This window comes from Zingiber officinale, chromosome 4A (genome assembly GCF_018446385.1).
Source record: "Zingiber officinale cultivar Zhangliang chromosome 4A, Zo_v1.1, whole genome shotgun sequence".
Taxonomy (NCBI): domain Eukaryota; kingdom Viridiplantae; phylum Streptophyta; class Magnoliopsida; order Zingiberales; family Zingiberaceae; genus Zingiber; species Zingiber officinale.
Genome location: NC_055992.1, coordinates 66,622,739 through 66,646,618, shown reverse-complemented (window position 1 = coordinate 66,646,618; position 23,880 = coordinate 66,622,739). Strand labels below are relative to the sequence as shown.

Here is a 23,880-nt window from a genome sequence, read left to right as displayed (position 1 = left end):
GACCCGTTTAAGCGAGGAAATGTTTATATTTACATTTCTTTTCCTTTTATTTCTTTTTATTTTCTTTTTATTCCCGTTTTCTTCCTCGCTGAGACCCCCCGCGTGCCCGAGTGGTTCCCTTTCTTCTCCTTCTCGTTTCTTCTTATTCTCTGCCGCCACTCCGACGCGGAGCTGAGCGATCCTCCGGCAGCCACATCTTCTTCCTTCTTCTTCCCCCGTCGCCGACTCCTAGCCCTAACCGGCGCCGACAATTTCTTCTCCACTGCCCGCACCGGCGTCCTCTACGATCTCCTCACGGCGCCACCTTTCCTCTGTGCCCTAGCCAGCCTCGGCCGACCAGCGACTTCTCCTCCCTTTCTCTGATCCGACGAGCCACCGTCGACCGAAGTCTTCTTCCTCTTCCTCCCTGTCCAAGCGGCGGCGACGCACGGAGCACCGCCCTTTTCCCTGTGCCCTAGCGTCGGCTCGCCGCCAAGCCTAGCATCTCCACCGACGTCGAGCAGTGCCGGCGACTCACCCCGTGCCCTAGCCGAGCCCTTGCTGTGGAGTTCACAGCCGCCAGCCACCGAGCACCTTCGATTACTGCCATCGTGCCCTAGCTACCCACCGGCGTCGCACGGAGCAGCGTCGCCTCTCGCTGTGCCGCCTCTCCGCTGTTCTTGATCATTCCTTCTTTGTGGTGAAGTTAGGTCACAGTTGGGGTAAGTTGGATTCTTGGTAAGGAATTTTGTGTTATGTAATTGGATATCTTGATTTGGTGATGTTCACATCTTATTAATCTGACAGTGGGGAAAAGATTTTCCGTAGGGTTTGCTTTACTGTGGATTTATTCTAATTCCAGCAGCAACTATCTCTTGGCGTTGGATCAGTGATTACAGCTGTGGAATTTAAGGTAAGGTTTAGGGTTTTGATCTTCGTTGTAGGTGATTTCTAGTTGTGTTAGCAATACTTGTTAACTTAAGTTTAGAAATAAATCTAAAGGTGTAATTAGGGTTAATGAAGCTAACCCTAGTTGGTCGATGGATTAGAATTTAGTTTGGCTAATAGTTGTATGATAAATTAGCTAAACTAGACATTACGTTTGATGCCACAGGACTTTGACGCGAGACGAGTATCTCGGAGTCAGATTGGACCTTTCTATTTTCGGAGGCGGGTACTTTTGACTTATTGTCTTTGATATGCTTAGTAATGAAAATAATATGTTGCATTAATTGTGTTTCTTATTTGTTTCGGTTAATCACTGCCCAATACATGTTACCTGTTTGATTGATTGTTTGTTTGCATCTCATATTGATCTTGTACCCGATCTATCATGCTCATGGGTAGTGATATAACCATGTTTCACATGTTCAGGACCTAGGTTGGATACCTTATTGATCAGTATATTTTGTTTTGATCTATTCACTATGGTGCCCATTGTTATATGCCCAGAGGTTGTTTTAGCATATTACCTTGCTTAGTGACATGCACCATTTGCATGATCGCATGCTGTGCGATAGATTGCTCCATTATTGTTGAGCACTTTGCCAGTTTTCATCACTGTTCGGTGCTCCGTTGTGACGCTCATGGGTAGCGTGACACAGCGTGGTAGCACGTCAGTTTGACTCTTCCGGTGCTCCGTTGATCCGCTCAGGGGTAGTGTGACGCAGCGTGTAGCACGTTAGAGATGTACCGGGAGATGAGAGCATTGCGCTCCCCCATTTATGATTTGGGGTAGGAGTATGTATGTACTCGACAAGATCCCGCCCACTCGATCACCATCGGGAGTAGTGTTGCAGAGTCGTCACCTACCCACTTGGTCCCACTTTTGTTGTGAGTTGATCGACCGCGTCGGGGTGACCATGACATTGGCATCATATGCATGATGCATTTATTGTTTGTGATTGTGTTTGCTGCATTTATATGCTGCATATTGTTTGGATACCTATGTTTGATATGCATACAGGTCTTCTATACCTTTCAGACTGTTTGTCATTATACCGGGTCCTGGTTAGTACAGATTCTCTCCTGTCTACTTCGGTTTGCATTTACCTTTATTTTTATCAGGAGACTGTACGCATGATTAGTGCTAGGTGTTATTTCTTTACTTTGCATATCAATTGTACCTGCTGAGTGTTGGACTCACCCCGCCTCCATTGTTGTTATTTTCAGGTTGATGCTGTCAGGAGGGAGTTCCAGTCGCTAATCCCCACTGCACGTAGTGCTAGATCCCCTGCAGACCTCGAGGATTGATTGACTTTTGAGTTTTCTTCTCGTTTGTCTATGTTTAGACTTGATTTGTTTGATAGCTGGACGTTGTATTTATTATTGTGATGTCGATGGATTTTATTTGGTCTTATTCTACTACATGTCTGCCGGGTCGGCATAAGAGGTGAGTTTCGTCGGATTTGAGTTTTACGAGTGTAGTTGAGTAGGGTGGTTTTCGAGTCAGAGTATTACTGCTTTGTTTGATTATATATAACTGCGTGGATGTTTGTGTGGTTGTGTTATATTTATTGTTATTATTCCAGCCGCATGTGGCTGAGGTATGGAGATATGTAGAAAGTTTCAGATTGTCCACCGTACAGGGGAGATGTTGCCGAAATTTCTTCGGACGGGGACTCCTCTGGGGCGTGACAATTTTCATCTCACTTGGTTACCAGGATTCATAAAATCTAATACTTAAGCTTGGAGGTTTAGAGTTCGAATCCTGGGGGAGGCAAAAATCCACTGCCAGGGGTGGAAAGTCCTAGTGAATAACGGCACGGCCAAGGATCGTCGGTCAACGACATTAGAGGTCGCCAAATGGGCCGACGACATAAGGGCCGACGGTCGACGACATGAGAGGTCGCCAAATGGACCGCCAAATGGGCCAAGAGGGTCGGGTCGTTACATTTCGTCTCGGTGGCCGGTTAAGGGTTTGATCCAAGAGGTTCTTCCCGTCTTCACGAACCCTCGTCGAAGGGAGCACGGAGGATGCAAGGAGCCGCTGGAATTTGAGTTACCCGAACCCTAGATCCCTCCTTCTCCTGTTGTAAGTCCAAGAATAGCGAGGTGAGTTGCCTCTCACCTGCAGTAGGAGTAGTTTCGAGCTTCAAATTGTTTTCCTTGCTTTCGGATTGTGTAGTACAGAATTCATGTTGTTGCCGTGAGATCCATTACTGGTTAGGGTTCTGTATTGATTCCGAAGTTTTGCATCATTTTGCTCTCCTGTTGAATTTTTGTCTGAAATTTGTTAGTTAGTCATTCATGAATTAGGATTGGATGTTAGATGAAATTGGGTTAGTTTTTCATATTTGGACGGGTTTGAGATGGTGTTTAACATGGCTTTTCATTGTGATGTTTCTTCGTGCACTGGATGAGGAATCTTGGATAGATAGGTTGCACTAAAGTCTTGTTCACGATCTTTCCTTTTAGTGTCGGCCATGGCAGTGTATGAAATGTGGGTAGAGTTTTGATTTTGTTAATTGGTTTTGCTTCACTAAACAGGTTAAGGTAATAGGAGGTGACCAATTACATTGTTACTGCTACTCATACTTTGCTGTAAGAGTTAGTTGTTGCTGCTTGTGTCTTTCGAATTGCTGAGGAAGCTTTTAGAAACTTAGTTTTGTATGCAGATTTTCTGTTAAGCTTCGATTTGTTTTTCTTTGCTTTCAGATTATACAGTACATCATTGAGATAATTGGAGATTTGAGAATACCATGTGTTTAAGTATATCATTCTATGTTAGCTTTGCAGAATAGGTTTGTATGCCATTAACTGGACATGAACAACATATGCTTTAGTATATCATGTGGTAACTTTTGATTGTAGCAGAAATTATCCTTTCCTTATGTTCCACTTTGTTGGAATTAATTAGAATGAGCAGATTTCTTTTACATTGCTAATAGAAGAGCAGTTTTCTTTTTCTAGCTTTTCCTTAGCTATTTGTAAGCATGAGCAGACTTCTTTTCTATTGCTATTAGACGTACAGTTTCCTTTGCTATCAGTTTAACATGAGCAGTATTGATTCCTATTTTTGGTCCTTTGCTATTGGACTAATATGAGAAGTTATAAGCGAAGAAAGACCAAGGCTTTAATTTGATCTTAATTCCAGAAGTGGAATATCAAAAGCGCACACACGGTGTTTGCTTAAATGCCAAGTAAGGGCAAGTATAAAGAAGTTATAGTTTAAAAAAAGAGTATTTTACTTTTAATGGCATGTACCGGACACAAGGTCCAAAGGGTGGGCTCCTAGAATGCCCCTAGGCACAAGATCGCCTAGAAGAACCTTAGTAGTTTCGGGATTAGCTACCTCGACTCTTATTAAGGATGCGCGTAAATTGGTACAATGCCGGGCCCAAAAGAAGTTTATTATTATTTTGAAGTATTAAAGTATAAGTTTTGAAACAAATGAAACAAGCTTCAAATATGTTTAGAATTAGAAAGTTTAGTTTCTTGTTGTTTGAAGCATTCAGTAGTAGTTTTATTTGTTTCTTGCTATTAGATTATTCAGCATGTTTAGTTTTATTTGCTTTCAGCATGCTGTTATAGTTTTATACTTATGAGCATGTTTAGCTTTACATGTTTAGTAGTTTTACATGTTTAGTAGTTTTACATGTTTAGTAGCTTTACATGTTTAGTATGCTTCTCTTATTGGTTTATGAGCATATTTAGCTATACAATGATTAGCATTTCAGTTAGCATGATTTTCTTTGCTATATATGAGCATGAGTAGTTTTATATGTTAGCATTCAGATTTAGCATGTTTTTATTTATATACATGCATATCGAGTTTTTGTGAGTAGATAGCGCTCACTAAGCTTTATGCTTATAGACTGCATTTCCTCCTACTGCAGATAAAGAGAAAGAAAAGATACAGTGAAGGAAGGCGACAAGGAGATGCAAGAGGAGTGTGTGATGTGTGGACTATGGAGGTCCTTGGGACTTAGCGAAAGAACTCATTTAGTTTAAGAATTTGTTTAGTTTAATTTCTTATTAAGTTGATAAGAAAATTATGTAGTAAGAAGTTATGTTTCCGTTTTCATTACCTGCATGATTTGATTTATTAAACTGCGTGGTTGTGATTAGTTTTCATCTCTTATTAAACTGCGTGGGTCTTTGATATATTTTCCAGCCGCCTGTGGCTGAGTATATATGTATGTATTATTGAATATGGTCACCGGTACAGAGGAGACTCTGCCGAAATTTTTCGGTAGAGTTTTCCATGTGTTTTTAATTAAACCGGTTAAGTAGAGTTTGTAGATAAGTAACGGTCATCCTTAGAGAGTAGTAGTAGTAAGAAGGGTGGTCGTTACAAGATGCCTCCTAAGGGAAAAGTCCAAGCATGTCAAGGGTGATTAAATGCTTGGAGTGAACCTTAAGAGGTATGAGAAGTCCAAGTGACCAGAAGCAAGTAAGCCAGTATATCAAGTAGACTAAAACTAGGCTTGTTTATATGCTTGTCTTGCATATTTGTCTTGAAAGATGCTGGAGCTGGACAAACACTTGAAAAATCAAAGCAAAACTATAGATTAGATAGACATGACTTAACTAAGTCCAGGTGACCAGACTTGAATTGGTCCAGTCGAGCTAATTGTTGGTCCAATGAGCACCAGATGATCGAACCTGAGTTTTGATTATGGAAAAGGTTCAAAGTTAAGCTGTGGTGTTATCTAACAAGGTTCATGGAGCTTGCAGGAAAGTCCTAAGTGATACTTAGGCAAAAGTCCTAGCTGTGGTTAGGCAAGGTGAAAACCCTAGGGGGCGGTAACCCTAGGTGAAGGAAAACCCTAAGGGGCGACAACCTTAGGTCCTAGGGGGTGGTAACCCTAGGTGGAAGAAAATCCTAAGGGGGGGAGGGGGTAACCTTAAGTCCTAAGGTGCGACGAGTTCAGCAGTGATCCACGCAAGTGACTCAGAAACCTGGAGGCACCTTGGATGGTCTTGGAGGTGCCTCCAACAGTGTATAAAAGGAGTGTCCGAGGCAGCAGCTAATCTAATAAATTCAAGAGATCTCTACTACAACGTGTTGCTCCAAAAGACGCCCTGAAGTGCTGTTGCAAGTCCCCGACGACCCGAAGCTCCAAGACTTTGATTCTGTCGTCGGTATAACTCTGTTATAGTTATTGCAGTACTGTAATACTTTTATAATTAAATTTGCGTGATATAGTTGTTGCCCACAGAAAGCGATCAACAATCGCGAGCCTTGGAGTAGGAGTCGCCCTAGACTCCGAACCAAGTAAATATGTTGGTGTCTTTTGTGTATTGTTCTTTTTCCGCTGCTACTTCTCGATTGTTTTACGATTACGAAACGAGTGAAAGCCACGAGCGCTATTCACCCCTCTTTAGCGCTTTCGATCCAACAATTGGTATCAGAGCTGGGTTGCTCTGAATTGGTACAACTACCGTTCGAGCATTTTTTTCGTCCCTTTCTCGTTCGTATAGGATAAAAATAAAACTACGCCTTTCATTTTTTCTCTCCAAAATTATTTTCAAAAAATTCATTTTCATCTCTTCACGGTTTATTAGTATTGATAAAATATCGCATTTAGCAAAATTCGAGATAATATTTTTTTAATATTTTTTAGTAATATTTTATTATTTTTTCTTGAAATTCGTGAATTCCTTTTTTTATCTTTTTCCCGCACTACTAATCCAAGACCAAGTCTTGTAACAAGTTTTATTGTGTTTTTTTTGTGAGATTCCTTCTTAATGGCCTACGAAGATGGGTACAACTCCACATGCCTACCACTTCTGTTCGGCGAAAATTTTAGATACTAGAAAGACCAGATAGGACACCAATTGAAGACCGAAGCAGAAATATGGACCATAGTCCATATTGGATTTATTCTCCCCACCGAAGAAGGTGTACCCATCACCTGTGACAAGTGGGATGCACAAACAATAAGAACATTCGAGGCAAATGCAAAAGCAACATGGACTCTCCTATGCGGCCTAACAAATTCAGAGCTTGATCGAGTCAGAAAATTCAACAATGCTAAGGAGCTTTGGGAGAAATTGCTCAAGCTTCATGAGATTCCTTCAGAGTCAGAAGATCAAGATAAACCAGAGTTCGAATTCGAACACGACTTTCCAGAATCAACCTCTGTACCAGACTCAGAAGAACCAGATCAGACCGATTTCATAGCACTAATGGCCAAAGAAGAAATTGCTAAATCTGAGTCTGAATTCGAGACGACAACAATCAAGGGGGAGGAACCTATCACGGATCTAAAAGGTAAAATTATAAATTCAAATTATAAATCTTTCATAACCTGTTTTAAGTGTAGGGAAAGAGGGCACTACAGAAACGAATGCCCCACTCGTAAGACTCGACCAGCACAATCAGAGGAGAAGGAGAAAATGGTCAGGAGAGGGAAGAAACACATTAAATGCTCCAAATGCAAACAAATGGTTCATTGCAAAAGACAATGCCCAGAAAGAAGACCCAAGAATCTAGAGGGAAAAATCAAGGTTAGTACATTTACATTATATGAAAATCCAGTTTTTGCAACACACGATTGCACTAGTTTAACTAATCATGCTTGCTCTAGTATAGATTTCTCTTCAAAATTAGATATGCATGCTAATAATGTAATAAATAAAATTAATTCAAATAAAAATAAGAAATTAACTCTTAGGAAATTAGAAATACTAAATAATAAAATTGATAAATTAGAGAAGATTGTCAATAATTTAGTCAAATCACGAAATCTAGACTTGGGTTATAAGTCTAAAGTAAAACTTAAACACTACAAACCAAGTTATAATCAAGTACCTTTTATTTACTAAACTTAATTTAAATATAACTCAAATCTAATTTATAAATTTAAATAAAATTATCAACAATGTAAGGGGAGGATCCAGAATAGCTGGCACCTCCAAAACTAACTTACCCGGCAGGGAAATTAGAACTAATTAGAAAGGGAACAAGTTTAACTTGACCTATGGTACTGGTGAAGTATTTGATGATAGTACGTTAGGGAAGCTTAGTCTATGCATGTCTAGGAAGATATGACTTCGACCTGGTGCATTTGGCTAAGTGGAACTGATCGAAGCTACCCTTTATGGATCCTAACTAGTTAGACCAAGGTTTTGTACTAAATTCAGTGGATAGGACTATTTGGAAAACCTCGAAGGCATGGTTACTTTAATGATGTCCAAGTGACTCAACATTGCCCAAAAGTTTATCCAAAGAATGTCTATTCGTTGAACCTAAAGCTAAATCTGAATCTAATACAAAGTTAACCCAAACCCTATAATTGAACTCAACTCATCTCACAAAATTATAGGATTTCCTGATTTGAAATTTAGATCGTGTGAGATGACTAAGCATTAAAATTAAATCAAATTAAATTAAAAATCAAATTAAATAAAATAAACAAATAATAATCATTTTAAAATTCTTTTAAAAATTCTTTTAAAAATACTTTTAAAAAATCATTTAAAATTATTTTAAAAATCCTTTAAAAAAATCTTTTAAAATTCTTTAAAAAATTATTTTAAAAATCCTTTAAAAAATCTTTTAAAAATCATTTAAAATTCTTTAAAAATTATTTGAAAATACTTTGAAAATTATTTCAAAATCATTTGAAAATTATTTGAACATACTTTGAAATAATTCTAAAAATTATTTCAAAATTATTTCAAAATTATTTGAAAATTATTTTTGAAAATTATTTGAAAATACTTTGAAAATTATTTAGAAAATTATTTCAAAATTATTTGAAAATTACTTTTGAAAATTATTTGAAAATACTTTGAAAATAATTATAAAATCATTTGAAAAATTATTTTAAAAAATACTTTCAAAAATCATTTGAAAAATATTTTAAAATCCTTTAAATATTTTTTAAAAAATATTTTAAAATTCTTTAAAAAATATTTGAAATCTTTTAAAATTCTTTTAATTTTTTTTTTTTTAAAAAAATCATTTTAAAAATCATATAAAATTCCTTTTAAAAAATCCATTTAAAAATCCTATTAAAATATTTTAAAAATCCTTTTAAAAATCTTTTAAAAAATATTTTAAAAATCTTTTAAAAAATATTTTAAAAATATTGTAAAAAAAATCCTTTTAAAAATCTTTTAAAAAAGATTTCAAAAATTATTTGAAAAATTATTTAAAAAACATTTAAAAATTATTTGAAAAATTATTTAAAAATCATTTCAAAAATTATTTGAAAATTTGTTTAAAAATCATTTAAAAATTATTTGAGAAATTGTTTAAAAATATTTTTAAAATTATTTAAAAAATCATTTTAAAATTATTTGAAAAATTATTTTAAAAATCATTTTAAAATTATTTGAAAAATTGTTTAAAAATCATTTAAAAATTATTTTAAAAATTGTTTAAAAATCATTTTAAAATTATTTTAAAAATTATTTGAAAAATTATTTAAAATTTATTTTATAAATTTGTTCGAAAAGTATTTTAAAAATTATATGAAAATTTATTTTTAAAATTATTTGAAAAATTATTTAAAAATTTTTTTTAAAAAAATCATTTTAAAACTCTTTTAAACATCTTTTAAAAATCTTTTTAAAAATTATTTTAAAATCACTTTTAAAACATTCTGAAAATTTTTTTTTAAAAAAAAAAACATTTTGAAAAACCTTTTAAAAAAAGTTTTTTTAAGCTTTAAACCTTTCATCATCTTATACTTAAAACTCTTTTTAAAACCAAGTTATTTTCAGAAAGCTACATAAAGTTCTTTTTGGTAATATTATTTTTCAGGAAAAATTACTAAGAGTTTCTTTTTGGCTAAGTATTTTTTGAAAAAGATTTTTGAACTTAATAAAATATTTTTCAAAAGCTTTTCAAAATTTAGTTAAGTATTTTTTTTAAAAAAAAAAGGTCTTACAAAACTATCTCAAATTTGACTAAGTGTTTTTGTTTGAAATTTTCTTGTTATTTTTTTTTCAATTTTTAAAAAACTAGCTAAGTTACTTTTCAAAGTCAAAACAATTGTCTCTTAGCTAAAAGCTTTACATGAAAGTTTATTCTAACAAGGCTAAGTGTTTTATCAAAATCTTTTTAAAAAGATAGTTTTCAAAACAACAATTATTTTCAAAAGCCTTATAAATTGAGCTAAGTATTTTTCAAAAGCATTTCAAATTTAGTTACATATTTTTCAAAGATTTTCAACTTTAGCTTTTCAAATTTGACTACATTTTTTTTAGCATAGGCTTTGACTATGTTTTTATGACAAAATCCTTTTTAAGCTAAGTACTTAATCAAATTTTTATCAAAATCTAAGTACTTAACTATGCTACCCTTCAGGGGGAGCTTAAAATTAAATAGAATATTTTTTCTCTCTTCTTAATTGTTTTTGATTTATGTCAAAGGGGGAGAGAAAAATCAAAGTTAAGAAATCAAGAAATTAAACATAATGAAAGGGGGAGCATAAGCTTTAAATTTTATTTATGCATTGATGCTCATGGTTAACTTCCGTTATTTATTCCTTTATTTAATATTATGTTTTACTTAACTTTGAACCAAGGTTGTCATAATAAGAAAGGGGGAGATTGTTGGTGCAGTGAGCACCAGATGATCGAACCTGAGTTTTGATTATGACAAAGGGTTCAAAGTTAAGCTGTGGTGTTATCTAACAAGGTTCATGGAGCTTACAGGAAAGTCCTAAGTGATACTTAGGCAAAAGTCCTAGCCCTAGGGGGTGGTAACCCTAGGTGAAGGAATACCCTAAGGGGCGGCAAACTTAGGTCCTAGGGGGTAGTAACCCTAGGTGGAGGAAAATCATAAGGGGGGGTAACCTTAGGTCTTAGGGGGTGGTAACCCTAGGTGGAGGAAAATCCTAAGGAGGCGGGGGGGGGGAGAAACCTTAGATCCTAGGGGGTGGTAACCCTAGGTGGAGAAAAAACCCTAGGGGGCGATAACCCTAGGTCCTAGGAGGTGGTAACCCTAGGCGGAAAGTACAGTCGGTCTGGAGGATCGGATTGGCACCAAGTAATCTCTCCTGAGGGGAGTAGGTGAGGACGCGTTCCCCGTAGAGGGAATAGTAGGCGTCGGGTCAACCTAGGGTTTCTAGTCGAAAATCTGAAGTCAGACCCGGACAGTCCGGAGACTGTCAAAATCTTCTATTCATATTATTGTTTTGTGCTAACTTTGTTTTGCAGGGTATTTTTTGGACTAACATACTTTGCAGGTACAAAAGAGCACCTTAAGCCTCGGATGAACAGTGTCTGAGGCGCCTCTATGGAGCTTAGAGGTGCCTCAGGTGCAGAATGTGAGCTAGCCATGAAGCAGTGCTGGAGGCACCTTGGATGGAGCTAGGGGCGCCTTGGACCAAGGCTTGGAGGCTCCTTGGAGTGGCTTGAAAGCGCCTTCAAGCTGATAAGGTGCGATGAGTTCAGCAGTGATCCACACGGGTGACTCGGAGGCCTGGAGGCGCCTTGGATGGTCTTGGAGGCGCCTCCAACAGTGCATAAAAGGAGTGTCCGAGGCAGCAGCTAATCTAATGAATTCAAGAGATCTTTACTACAACGTGCTGCTCCAAAAGACGACCTGAAGTGCTGTTGCAAGTCCCCGACGACCCGAAGCTCCAAGACTTTGATTCTGTCATCGGTATAACTCTGTTATTGTTATTGTACTACTGTAATACTTTTGTAATTGAATTTACGTGATATAGTTGTTGCCCACAGAAAGCGGTCAACGATCGCGAGCCTTGGAGTAGGAGTCGCCCTAGGCTCCGAACCAAGTAAATATCTTGGTGTCTTTTGTGTATTGTTCTTTTTTCGCTGCTACTTCTCGATTGTTTTACAATTACGAAATGAGTGAAAGCCATGAGCGCTATTCACCCCCCCCCCCTCTAGCACTTTTGATCCAACACTAACCATCTGAGCAACCATACCAAGTCTAGTCGATCGAACCTTTTAGGCAATTAGAAATAGGAATTGGTCTCGTCGATCAAACATTGATCAGTTAATTGAAAAGTTTTTGGTTGACCAAAAAACACAATAATAGTGACTTTGCTAGATTTAGTCTCAAGATAGAGTTTGACCAAGTTTTTGATTGACTAGATAGGCTTTCAGTCAATAGAAAAAGTCTAGATCAAGCTTTATAAAAGGGAAATGAAGGCTCAAGGCTTAACATCTCATTCACATTCAATCTTCTCGATTATGTTCTCTAAAGTGCTCCCAAAAGCTCTCCTCATGTCATTTGAGAGGCGCCAGGATGAGTCTCACGTGCATTCAGGATCTCAAGAGGTTGTCAGTTCTTTAATGCTTTATTTCTTTTATATCTGTTATCATTTATTTGTGTTTGTAATCGATTTAATATTGTAAGAGGTTACTCTACCGTTGTAAGATATCGATATCTGAAAATTGGAAAGAAACTAGTCAACGACGCGATGTGTGCATAGCCTTGGACATAGCACCCTAGGTGGTGTAAACCAAGTAAATTGGTGTGTGTTCTAATATTGTATTATTATCTTTTATTTTATTCCGATGCATACTAATTCAATAGATAAGAACAACATAAAAACTAAAGAAAGAAAAGAAGAGTGTTATTCACCCCTTTAGCATGTTGGGTTGCAAAGTTACAAACAAAATCCCACATTGAAAATACATATAATAGATAATGAGTTTATAAGGGAAAGATATCTCCATTGGTATAAGGCCTTTTGAGTAGAGCCCAAAACTAAAATCATGAGGGCTTAGGCCCAAAATGGACAATATCATATTATTGTAGAGATATCTAAATCTCTTTTGGTCATAACAATTAGTATCAGAGTAGGTCGCTTTGAAATTATTTAATCGTTTTTCAAGCAAATTTTTTTTTTAAAAAAAACTTTTTCTTAAAGAGATTTTTATACACTTATTTCTTTATCTCATACTATAATTCCCAAGACGCGAGTCTTGAAAATTTTTTCTTTAAATTCGTTGATTACAAGAATGTCAAACTCCTACCAAGAAGGGTACTGCACCGTCCACCCTCCACTATTCAAAGAGGAAAACTTTAGCTACTGGAAAAATAGAATGGAGTGTTATCTCAAGTCCGACATCAAGCTTTGGTTCATCATATTCAAAGGATATACACCTCCAATGGTAGATGGAAAGCCAATAGAACCAGAAGACTGAACTTCCCCGATGATCAAGAAGGCACAACTAAACTATAAGGCAATCAACACCATCCAGTACGAGCTAACTATGAAAGAACTGAACTAAGTCAGGCCCTACAAAAATAAAAAAGAACTTTGGGACCATTTGGTAAAGCTACATTAAGGAACCGATGAATCTAAGGTAAATAAAAGAGATCTACTATTAAATAATTTATTTAATATTTAAATACTTCCCAGAGAGATGACCACGCAACTACATGCATAACTAAAAGATATTCTCAACGGCCTACATCTGATCAGACACAACCTAGAAAATCATGACACAATAAGGTACGCACTAAACATTTTCCCGAGAAATGCTTTGTGGGCATCAATAATAGATGCATACAAAGTTTCAAGGGATCTTTCCATTATTAAATTAGACAAACTTTTTTGTGAATTAGAATTACATGAACAGTCTAACTTGAGTCAAGTCGAGAAAGGAATTGCCCTGTATGCAGGATCAAGCAAAGAAACCAAGACCAGAACCAAGAATGAACCAGAAAGTGAGTCTAATTCAGACTCAACCAATGAAAAAGAGTTGGTCAACATGGTCTGAAAACTACTAACAGGGAAGAAGTTCATAGGGAGCACCAAGAAGACACCAATTAACCAGATGCAAAATAAATTATAAATGATTTGTTATGGATGCAACAAGAAGGGACATTTCAAACACGAATGCCCAAACCGAAAGGATGAAAAATCAAAATTAGCAAGAAGGAAGAAAGCCCTCCAAGAGACGTGGGATGAATCATCGCCCGAGGAATCCAATGCAGAAGAACCAAAGCACTCAAGCCATCTTGCCTTTATGGAAAGAAACAAAGATTTTGATTCTGAGGAAGAATATGAGTCCGAGTCTGAGACCGATACCAAGTCTGAAAGAAGCCATGGATCCGTATTCGTTTCCGAAGGTCATGATATGGTAACATTTTATTCCAAGTCAAACTTACTTAAAGTAGTTAAATACTTGTTTAAAAAATTGGTAAAGTTTGAAAAATAAAATAACTTACTACTTAAGGAAATTGACCACCAAAAGGAGCAAGTTAACTTGACTAACTCAACCAACCAAGTTTAAGTTGGAACTTCAACTCAAGTTGCAAAACTTAAGGAAGTAAATTCCAACTTGAAAGGTTAAGTCAAACGACTCAAGAAAACATTGAAAAAGTTTGAACTGGGATCCAAATGTCTAAATATGGTATTTGGGTCGCAACGAGCCGTGTATAATAAATCGAGACTCGACTACAACCAAAACAATACAAATAAACCATATCTGTCATTAATTAGTCAAAACATTAGAAATCAAGTGCAAGCATGGATTCCTAAAAAATGTTTAACCAACCCAATCAAACTAGACCAATATTTGATTCCAAAGAGTCAAATTCATTACTTAGATATACCTCTTGATTAACCAACTATACATGCTTAGGATTAGGTTTACTTTTTTGCTTAGTTTAGAAAGGTTAGTTAAAAAGGTTTACTAAATCTTAATAACATAGCATCGGAATGGATTAGAATGATAGTACATTAAGAAAGTTTTATTAAAGGCATGTTTAAGTTGAATCTTATGTATTATACCTAGTGCACTAGACTTAGTGGATTTGGCTGAATCCAATCCAGTCAAACATGTTCTAGTTAGACTAAAATCTAGTATTAAGTTTTTGGGTAAGACTATTTTAGAAAGTATTCAGAAAGTGGTCTCCTGTTGATACACAAGAAGGTTATATGCCTCGCCACTAACTAAAAATTTATCCTTAGGAAACTTGCTTGATTAACCCAAAGCTAAGTTTGAATCTAATATGGGTTAAAACAATCTTTTATTAATTCAAAATAAATTAAATATTATACTTAAATAAAAATTAATTAATTAAAAATTAAAACTAAAATTAATTAAAAATTAAAATATAAATCAAAACTAAAATTAATTAAAACTAAAATTAATTAAAAATTAATTATTTAAAATTAATTTAAAATTAAATAAAATTAATTTAAAACTTAATTAAAAATTAATTTAAAACTTATTTATTTAAAACTTATTTAAAAATTAATTTAAAAATTAAAAACGTAAGACTTAATTTAAAATTAATTAAAAACTTAATTATTTAAAACTTAATTAAAAATTAATTTAAAACTTAATTAAAAGTTAATTTAAAATTTAATTATTTAAAACTTAATTAAAAATTATTTAAAACTTAATTATCTAAAACTTAATTCAAAATTAATTCCAAATTAATTATTAATCAATTAAACTTGAAATCACTAATTAATTACTAAATAGCCTTAAACAAAATTAAATTAATAATAATTATTATTAATATAAAAATTATCCTATATAAATTTACCATTAAAATTAATTGATACTCAAATCAAATTAATTAAATTCAAACTTAATTAAATGTTAAACCGAAAAAAAATATTTTTGATCGATCGAACATCGTGTTCCGTCGATCGAATGACCAAAACAACAGGGTTATACTTTAAAACTAATTCAACACCAACTATCATTAAGACCAATTCAATTTATCGGTTAACTGAACACTTAATTCTATGCTTAATTACATGAAACAATCGCCCATAATCAAATTATTGGTCGACCAAACCCATTATCGGTCAACCGAAAACCTAATGTCTATCCCTGATTCATCCACCTTGCACGAATTAAAGGGATCAGTCGACCGAACCCTATAATCGGTCGACCGATAAATCCAATGCCTATGATCGGTCGGCTATAAAGCCGTAGCGGGGTAGAAGTTGGGGATATCAAATCCAATGTTGTCTCTCTAGCTTCCGTTGACAGAACATGGTGTGCAAGCATCGCGATGTCTCGTTAACATCTAAACAATCCTTCTTTCTTTTACTCATTACAATTTATTTATTCAATTCGTGTAATAATATTGAAAAGAGTCGCAGAACTACACAAAAAGAGACTAGATCCTTAAATCCTAACTAAGGCCCTAGGTTTTTGACTGAGGATCTACGTCAATCATTTCCAAATAAAAAATTCAAAGTGATTGAGACTCGTTGTCTTGACCTACCATTTTATCAAACATACGTCCAGAGGTCATAGATATAACCCAGCATTTTCAACTTGATAGCATTGTTTTCTGTCAACATACATATAACCCAATTCTGTATTCTAAATTCTATCATAACTTATGTAAGATTGATTCCCATCACTTCAAAACCAAAGCAGCAACTCGAAAATGCTATTTAATCTAGATATGTTCCTTCGATTCTTGTGAATTCGACCTTCTATTAACCGTATATTTTTTAGTGCTCTCTTCCTGACATACTACCCAACCCATTCAACATGCATATAACCCAATTCTGTATTCTAAATTCTATCATAACTTATGTGAGATTGATTACCATCACTTCAAAACCAAAGCAGCAACTCAAAAATATTATTTGATCTAGATATGTTTCTTCGATTCTTGTGAATTCGACCTTCTATTAACCATATCTTTTTCAGTGCTCTCTTCCTGACATACTACCCAACCCTTTCAATCATCTGACTCTTGATCTTATTTATGCTGACTTCCACTACAAAAAAAAACAGGTTTACCGACGGAATTATCCGTCGGTCTTCCGTCGGTATAATAGGTTACGGACGGATTACCGACGGAAATGTAGTTGACGGTAACCGATTTGTCGGAAAGGTCATTACCGACGGAAGTTCCTATTTCCGTCGGTAATAAAATACCGACGGAACATAATTCCGTCGGAACCATTGCTAGAACAGTGATTTTGGACCGGGAATAAAGTTCCGACGGAAGACCTGTTCCGTCGGTAATTACCGACGGATACAGGTCTTCCGTCGGCAAATACCGACGGAAACAGGTATTTCCGTCGGTATATACCGACGAAAAATCCGTTTCCGTCGGTAATTCAATGGTCTACCGATGGAAACATGTGTTTCCGTCGGTAGTTTTTTTTCGATATTTACCGACGGTTGAAATTTCCGTCGGTATTCCGTCGGTAAATCAAAAAAAAAATTCCCAGCCTCTTCCTGTTTTGGCAATTTCCATATATACAAATTTCAAATATAAAAACCATCACAAATATAATTCATTACAATCAATCCACACAAACATATATAATCCACACATAAATTAAAACATCACATTTATACAATCCACAATTAAACAATTATAACATTCTAACACTTCATTGAATTTAAAACAAACTAAACTGAACAATATATCATAGTGCATATATAAATCCTGTCAAAATGATACATGCCATAGTGCAAAGTTACAGAATACATACCATAGTGCAGAGTACGCAAAATAATACAAGAATGAAAGATAATGATAGAAATCTTGTCAAAAGACAAATATTAAATGATCATGTTGATATATAAATAAACATTTTTACATATATGTATATCGAATTTTATTTATAATAAAATGATACCTGAACAAAAAATGAGCATATGATCATATGAAGAGGCAGTATATAAATAGAACCGAACGTGACTCCTGAAACATATATTAATAAAAGATTTAGAAATTAAATGAACATATTATACCAAATATAAAATGGAATAAATATATTACCACGGTCTATCTATGATAAATAAAAAACTAATAAAGTCTAATTGAACATATCTCAAAAATGCTAATCATCACCGGCTGATGGATCTTGAGTCTCCTGTGACTCAGAACCGCCGGCACAGCGGCTAGCAGGCCAGCCGGCACAGACGGCCAGCGCCGGCCGCCACAAAGGTAAGCATGGAGAGGGAAAAAAAAGCGAGGGAGAGGAGTTCTTACCGGCGAAATCGGGGAGGAGGAAGAAGCTGCCGCTGCGCGCGCATGGAAAGAAAGGAAAGGGTAGGGTTCGAGATTTAGGCGGGGTTACCGACGGAAACTAGTTTCCGTCGGTAGAACAATTTTTTTTTTAAAAAAAACATTCCCTACCGACGGAATATAAGATTCCGTCAGTAATGGGAATAATACCGACGGAAACTTTAGTTCCGTCGGCGATTGCCAATTTTTTTAAAAAAAAAAAACATTCCCTACCGACGGAATATAAGATTCCGTTGGTAATGGGAATAATACCGACGGAAAATTTAGTTCCGTCGGTGATTGCCAATTATTTCCGACGGAAATAAATTTTCGTCGGAATGGCCGTCGGTAAAACTGGATTTTTTTGTAGTGTTCTTTGAGGGGTCGCATCCTAAAAAGATGTCATACATATCACTGAGTCCACGTGACAATGCACTTTGTAAAATGGTTGTGTCCTGCATTTATCCTTTATCAATTAGAGATTAGGGAGTTTTGCTTCCAGTGCATCTTTTTCTGATGTACGCATTGAGAGACTTACTTGATTTTGACTTAAGTTACTAGGCGTTTAGGTCTATTACCTATTATTCGGGGTACAACACCTCAAATAAAGTTCATATGATTTAGTGGCGTGTTCTTACTGGATGCATTGCTTCTCTATTGGAGTGAGTTAGAAAAGATAATCACTGAGTTGGCAGCATTCAATTCTTACTGTAACTAGTTAGGAATATAATCTCTAAATTATGGTAGGGTAGACAATATTAATTAGCATTTAATTAGTATTTAATTTTCATTTAATTTTTTTACTATAATTCATATTATGTTGTATCATTATATAATGTATGTTTTCTCGGTGAATAAAGAATGACTTCTACCTAAAGGTTTGACATGGTATTAGAGCCAGGTTCAACCTCTACCATGGCTGTCAAAATTCCTTCAACCGACCTAACCACTCAATCCAATCAACTCGGCAGCCAGATTACCTTCGGATCTGACATAGCTATAGCTTTGATAAGCGTAAAGCTGGATGGCTCCAACTATGCTTTATGGTCTCAGGTGGTTGAAATGTATATCTCAGGCAAAGATAAACTAGGATATATCAATGGAGATTTCCCTCAGTTGACCCTGGCTGATCCGACCTTTCGACAATGGCGTACTAAGAATGTTGTTGTCAAAGGTTGGCTAATCAACTCTATGGATGCTTCCCTTATTGGGAATTTTATTCACTTCCCAACTGCGAAATCGGTATGGGATGCCCTGGCCACGACATACTTTGACGGCAGCGACACCTCTCAAGTGTATGATCTTCGCCGTCGAGTGACACAACTTAAACAAGCTGGTGGCTCTCTAGAGAAGTTTTATTCAGATCTTCAAGGACTTTGGCGAGAAATTGATTTTCAATGACCAAATCTGATGGAATGTCCCGGTGATATTCAACGGTATAATTCCTTGGTTCAAGAAGACCGTGTCTACCAATTTCTGGATGGTCTTGATGATCACCTTGATAATATTCGTAGTGATATTCTACAACTTCAGTCGTTTCCCACACTAGAGTGGACTTTTGCTCATGTTCGTCGAGAGGCTACTCGACGATCAGTAATGACCAACCACCCTACAGATGATCTACATGGAGTAGGCTTAGCAACCCGAGGTTCTCGGTCAGGTCCTCGGGTTTCACCTCACGTTAGTTCTCAGTCAAGTTCTGGTAGGAGAACAGGCCCTACCACCAAGGCCCTTCCTTGCTCGCATTGTGGTAGCATTAAGCACTCCCGTGACAACTGTTTTAAACTTCATGGATACCCCAACTGGTGGCACGACCTCCAGGCCTGCAAGAGGAAAGATAGCAGTGGGCAAGGCTCTTGGTCAAGCCAGACAGGCGGGCTTAGCAAGGCATCCCTCATTGACGAGCGGGATATTGGAAAGGAGGACAATTCGTTTGGTCCAATGGTTAGACCAGGCCGAGTTGTAGTGGCAGGAGTAGCTACCCAAACAAAAAGGCAGAATGTTGATCTAGGCTAGACCAGTGGACAAGATGGCCCAAGCCGGATAGTCGATCAACGACTGTCCATCCTTCCACCTGATGGTCTACTTACTTCTTCAGGTAATACTCTTCTTGGCTCGACCCAAGGGATAGCAGATCATTCTTGGATACTTGATTCTGGTGTAATGGATCACATGATTTTTGATGTGATGGATTTTACTCAACGCACTCCTCCCAGGCGAACCACAATTGTCAATGCTAATGGCGACACATCTTTGGTAACTGGGGTTGGGACTGTTCAATTGTTCCCTACCCTATCCTTATCTAATACCCTATTAGTGCCTTCCTTGTCCCACAAGTTACTATCTATTGGCCAACTTACTAAAGATTTGCATTATATTGTACTGATTTATCCCACGTTTTGTGTCATTCAGGATATTCTCACAAAGGAGATTATTGGGCGTGGTACTAAGAGGGGGGGGGGACTTTATTACATGGACGACTTCATCAATGGTAGTGTTCACCATACATCTAGTGATTATCAAGCACAACAGGTTCTTTTGTGGCATCGCCGACTGGGCCTCCCTTCTGTCAGTTATTTGCAGCATGTATTTCCAGCGTTATTTTTGGGTTTATCGTCTATGGATTTTAATTGCGAAACTTGTTTATTAGCAAAAAGCCACAGAGTCTCGTATCCATTATGACATAATAAATGTGACATTCTATTTGTATTAGTCCATTCTGATGTTTGGGGTCTTACTCCAAATCCCACATCATCTGGTTACCGATGGTTTGTGACATGTATTAATGATTGTACCCGCATGACTTGGATTTATCTACTGCGCCATAAAAAGGAAGAGTTCACTATATTTCAATCTTTTCAGACTCTTATTCAGACATAATTTGGAGATAAAATCAAGATGCTTCGCTCCAACAATGGAGGCGAGTATATTAATCAATCCTTTTGTCAATATTTAAGTTCACATGGTCTCATTCATGTAACACCCCTAGAAAGCCTAGATAAAATAAGGGCAATGAGAGTACGAATGTAATGAAAAGAATGTGTAGATAGTCTACGTTGAATGTTACGATGGGAAGGATTTAGATGATTAAAAACTTTATGAAAGAAAATAAAGTTGAGAATATAAAGTTCTATACATGATTTATAATGCAAGGAATTAATGTAAACAAAAGAGATATGAGATATTATATATGCATGTATGAAATATTTATGCATAACGCATATACATGAATTATTTTGTACAAAAATATGTTGGGAGAAGGATTTGATCCTTGGTTCTCTTGTGGATGCATGCATGTGTTAACCAAGTGTGATAGGAGTGAATATTGTAAAAGGAGAGATGGGAATTATAATTAAAGGAAAGAAAGGAGAGAAATTAAGAGAAAGAAAAGAGAGAAACTCAAGAAGCATTTCTCTAGCATATTCTTTCTCATTAAGAGGAGAAGTAAATGAGGAGGATGAATCAAGTCAAGTTTTCCTCCCCTCACTTTAGTATAAATAGGCATGGGGGCTTCATCCTCAACTCACTCTCCTCCTCTCCTCCATTTGTGCCGAGCACTCTCCCTCCCTCTTTCCTCTTGTTGCCGAGAGCAACAACTCTCCCCCTTCTTTCTTTCTTTTTGTTGCCGAGCAACACAAGAGGAAGAAGCCTCCTCTTCTTCCTCCTCCTCTCCACCAAAAGACCTAGCCACTTCTTCCTCCATTGGTGCCGAGCAAAGCAAGCAAGGAAGAAAGGTCCACAAGCAAGTTCTCAACTCTAGGAAACTTAAGCAAAGAAGGTAAGCTTCCCCTCACCTGCGGTACAAGGCTTTCATGTGATTTTCAGATTCTTTTTCTATGCCTTGAAAGAAAGTTTTTCCCCTATGTTTGTATACATATATGATGCATGATCAGAGGTGTATGTAACCCTAGAATTTCAATCAAAAATATTGTAAATAGGTTAGGAAAATTATTGTCTAACCAAATTAGTGCAAGTTTCCCTCTATGAAATGCTAAGGACCTTCCTATGGTTTTCTTGCTTGGAAGTTGATTGGAACCAAAAGAACCCCACTCTCATGTTTCGGCCAAGAAAGAATTTAGGGTTAGGAGGACCTTGAATTTAAAATAACTATGCTTATATGACATGATATAAAGTTCTTAAGAGTTGTATACTTGTATGTTAAAAGAAACTCATGAACCTTACTCTTAATATTTCGGCCATGGTAAGGTGATAGTTTAGAGAAGTTTAAACAAAATTCTAATATGCTCAATGACCTCTGTGATATTATGTTATGAAAGACGATTAATGCTCTCATGTTTAATTGGAATGTAGAAAATTAGTTACATGATTTATGACATGTAAGATCACAAGAGTCCTAGCTTGTTTACGATCCAACCTTGTGTATGATGTTCTTAGTAAATCTTGCTATGAAATTTACTTAGGTTTCCCATGCTTTAGGCCACTTAAAGGAAGTTTATATTCTATGAATTTCGGCCAAGTAAGGTTTAAAGGACCTAGAGGCCTTGGAAATGAAACCTAAGGGGTTAAAAGTACTTCTTATGAAAACTTGATAATGTGTGAATGTGATACATGTTTGTATGACCTAAATGAATCATTATGTGTTCGGCCATGAAGGGATAGATGCCCTAGAAACCCTAGAACAAAAATTAAATATGTCTATGCCATGCTGTATGAAAATGATATGATAATAAGTTAGAATGCATGATTGCTTTAGTTACGAAATGATATGCATAATGAAGTTATATTATGAAATATGCCATGATGTGTTATAGCATAGAAAATGCTATACATAATGAAAAGAAATGAAGTTATGTTATGATATGTGATAGCATAGAAGATGCTATACATAATGAAAAGAAATGAAAAGAATAAATGCATGAAAGATTGTTAAGGACATGATATGATAGTTATGCATGATAAGTTATTTTATGGTTTGTACCAAGGGTGGGCTCCGTAAACGCCCCGGGGTCGATGGAGTAAGACTCGGGCCTCGTCAGTAATGGGCCTTTGAGTGCCCTAGGTCGATGGAGTAAGACTCGGGCCTAGTATGTATGCATGGTAGGGCTCAAGACTTGCTACCTTGGACCTACGCATTATGTATGTGGTACAAACCGGGATCCCAAATGATGATGATATTAATTTCAAGTACTATTAAGTATAAGTTTTCAAATTCACGATGCATTGCCTACATTCATATGTGCTTGAATTATATGATGATATGATATAATGTCATGTGATATTATGATATGAATATGATGCCCTTGTATGTCGTATGCTTATGATACCTTGCATGATATGTTTGAATAGAATGATATGTTATGTTATGATTAGTTGAGACGATGATATGTTGATCCATTCTTGATATACGATGATTCTCGGTTTTAGTGAGTAGGAAAGGAACTTACTGAGCCATGAGTGCTCATAGCTTACTTTCCTTGTACCGCAGATATGGGGGACGGATATTCGGAACGACGGAGCAGCAGGAGGAGCAGATAGTGATGTGTGTGGTGGTGGCTCGGCAAGAACAATTCGGACAAATTAATATTTTTAGTTATATGATCAATATATGCACATTCGAACTAATCAGAATATGTGATATCATGCTTAATAAATTAAATTCTTTAAAGTTTTTATTCTTCCGCTGTTATAACTAAAGCATGAACGTAAGTAGTATAAGAACGTAGCGCCACCTTTGGTTGGGTGGGAAGGGTGGGCGTTACAATTCATGAGACCTCTTGCCCTCATACTTCCCAACAGAATGGTATTGTGGAGCGAAAAAATTGACATATCCTGGAGACTACTCGAGCTCTCCTTCTTGGGGCCCATGCCCCACAACACTTCTGGGCTGAAGCTATCTGTACCACCGTATATCTCATTAATCGAATGCCCTCTAAAGTATTAGGGTTCCAAAATTCGTTACAAGTTCTGGCGACCTCAGTCTCATTACCTACCATTCTGATGCTTCCACCTCATGTTTTTGGATGTGTGACTCTTGTCCAGCTTCCTGAAACCCAAAG

The 23,880-nt window shown here is 36.3% G+C and overlaps 1 long non-coding RNA gene across 1 annotated transcript; it reads left to right on the top strand.

Annotated features, from left to right (window-relative positions):
• On the top strand, positions 1–1,150 carry LOC121973345. The gene is made up of 3 exons (XR_006109528.1): positions 1–701; positions 787–892; positions 1,094–1,150. It is a non-coding gene; the product is annotated as an uncharacterized LOC121973345 (long non-coding RNA).
• Positions 1,151–23,880: the final 22,730 nt, after the last annotated feature.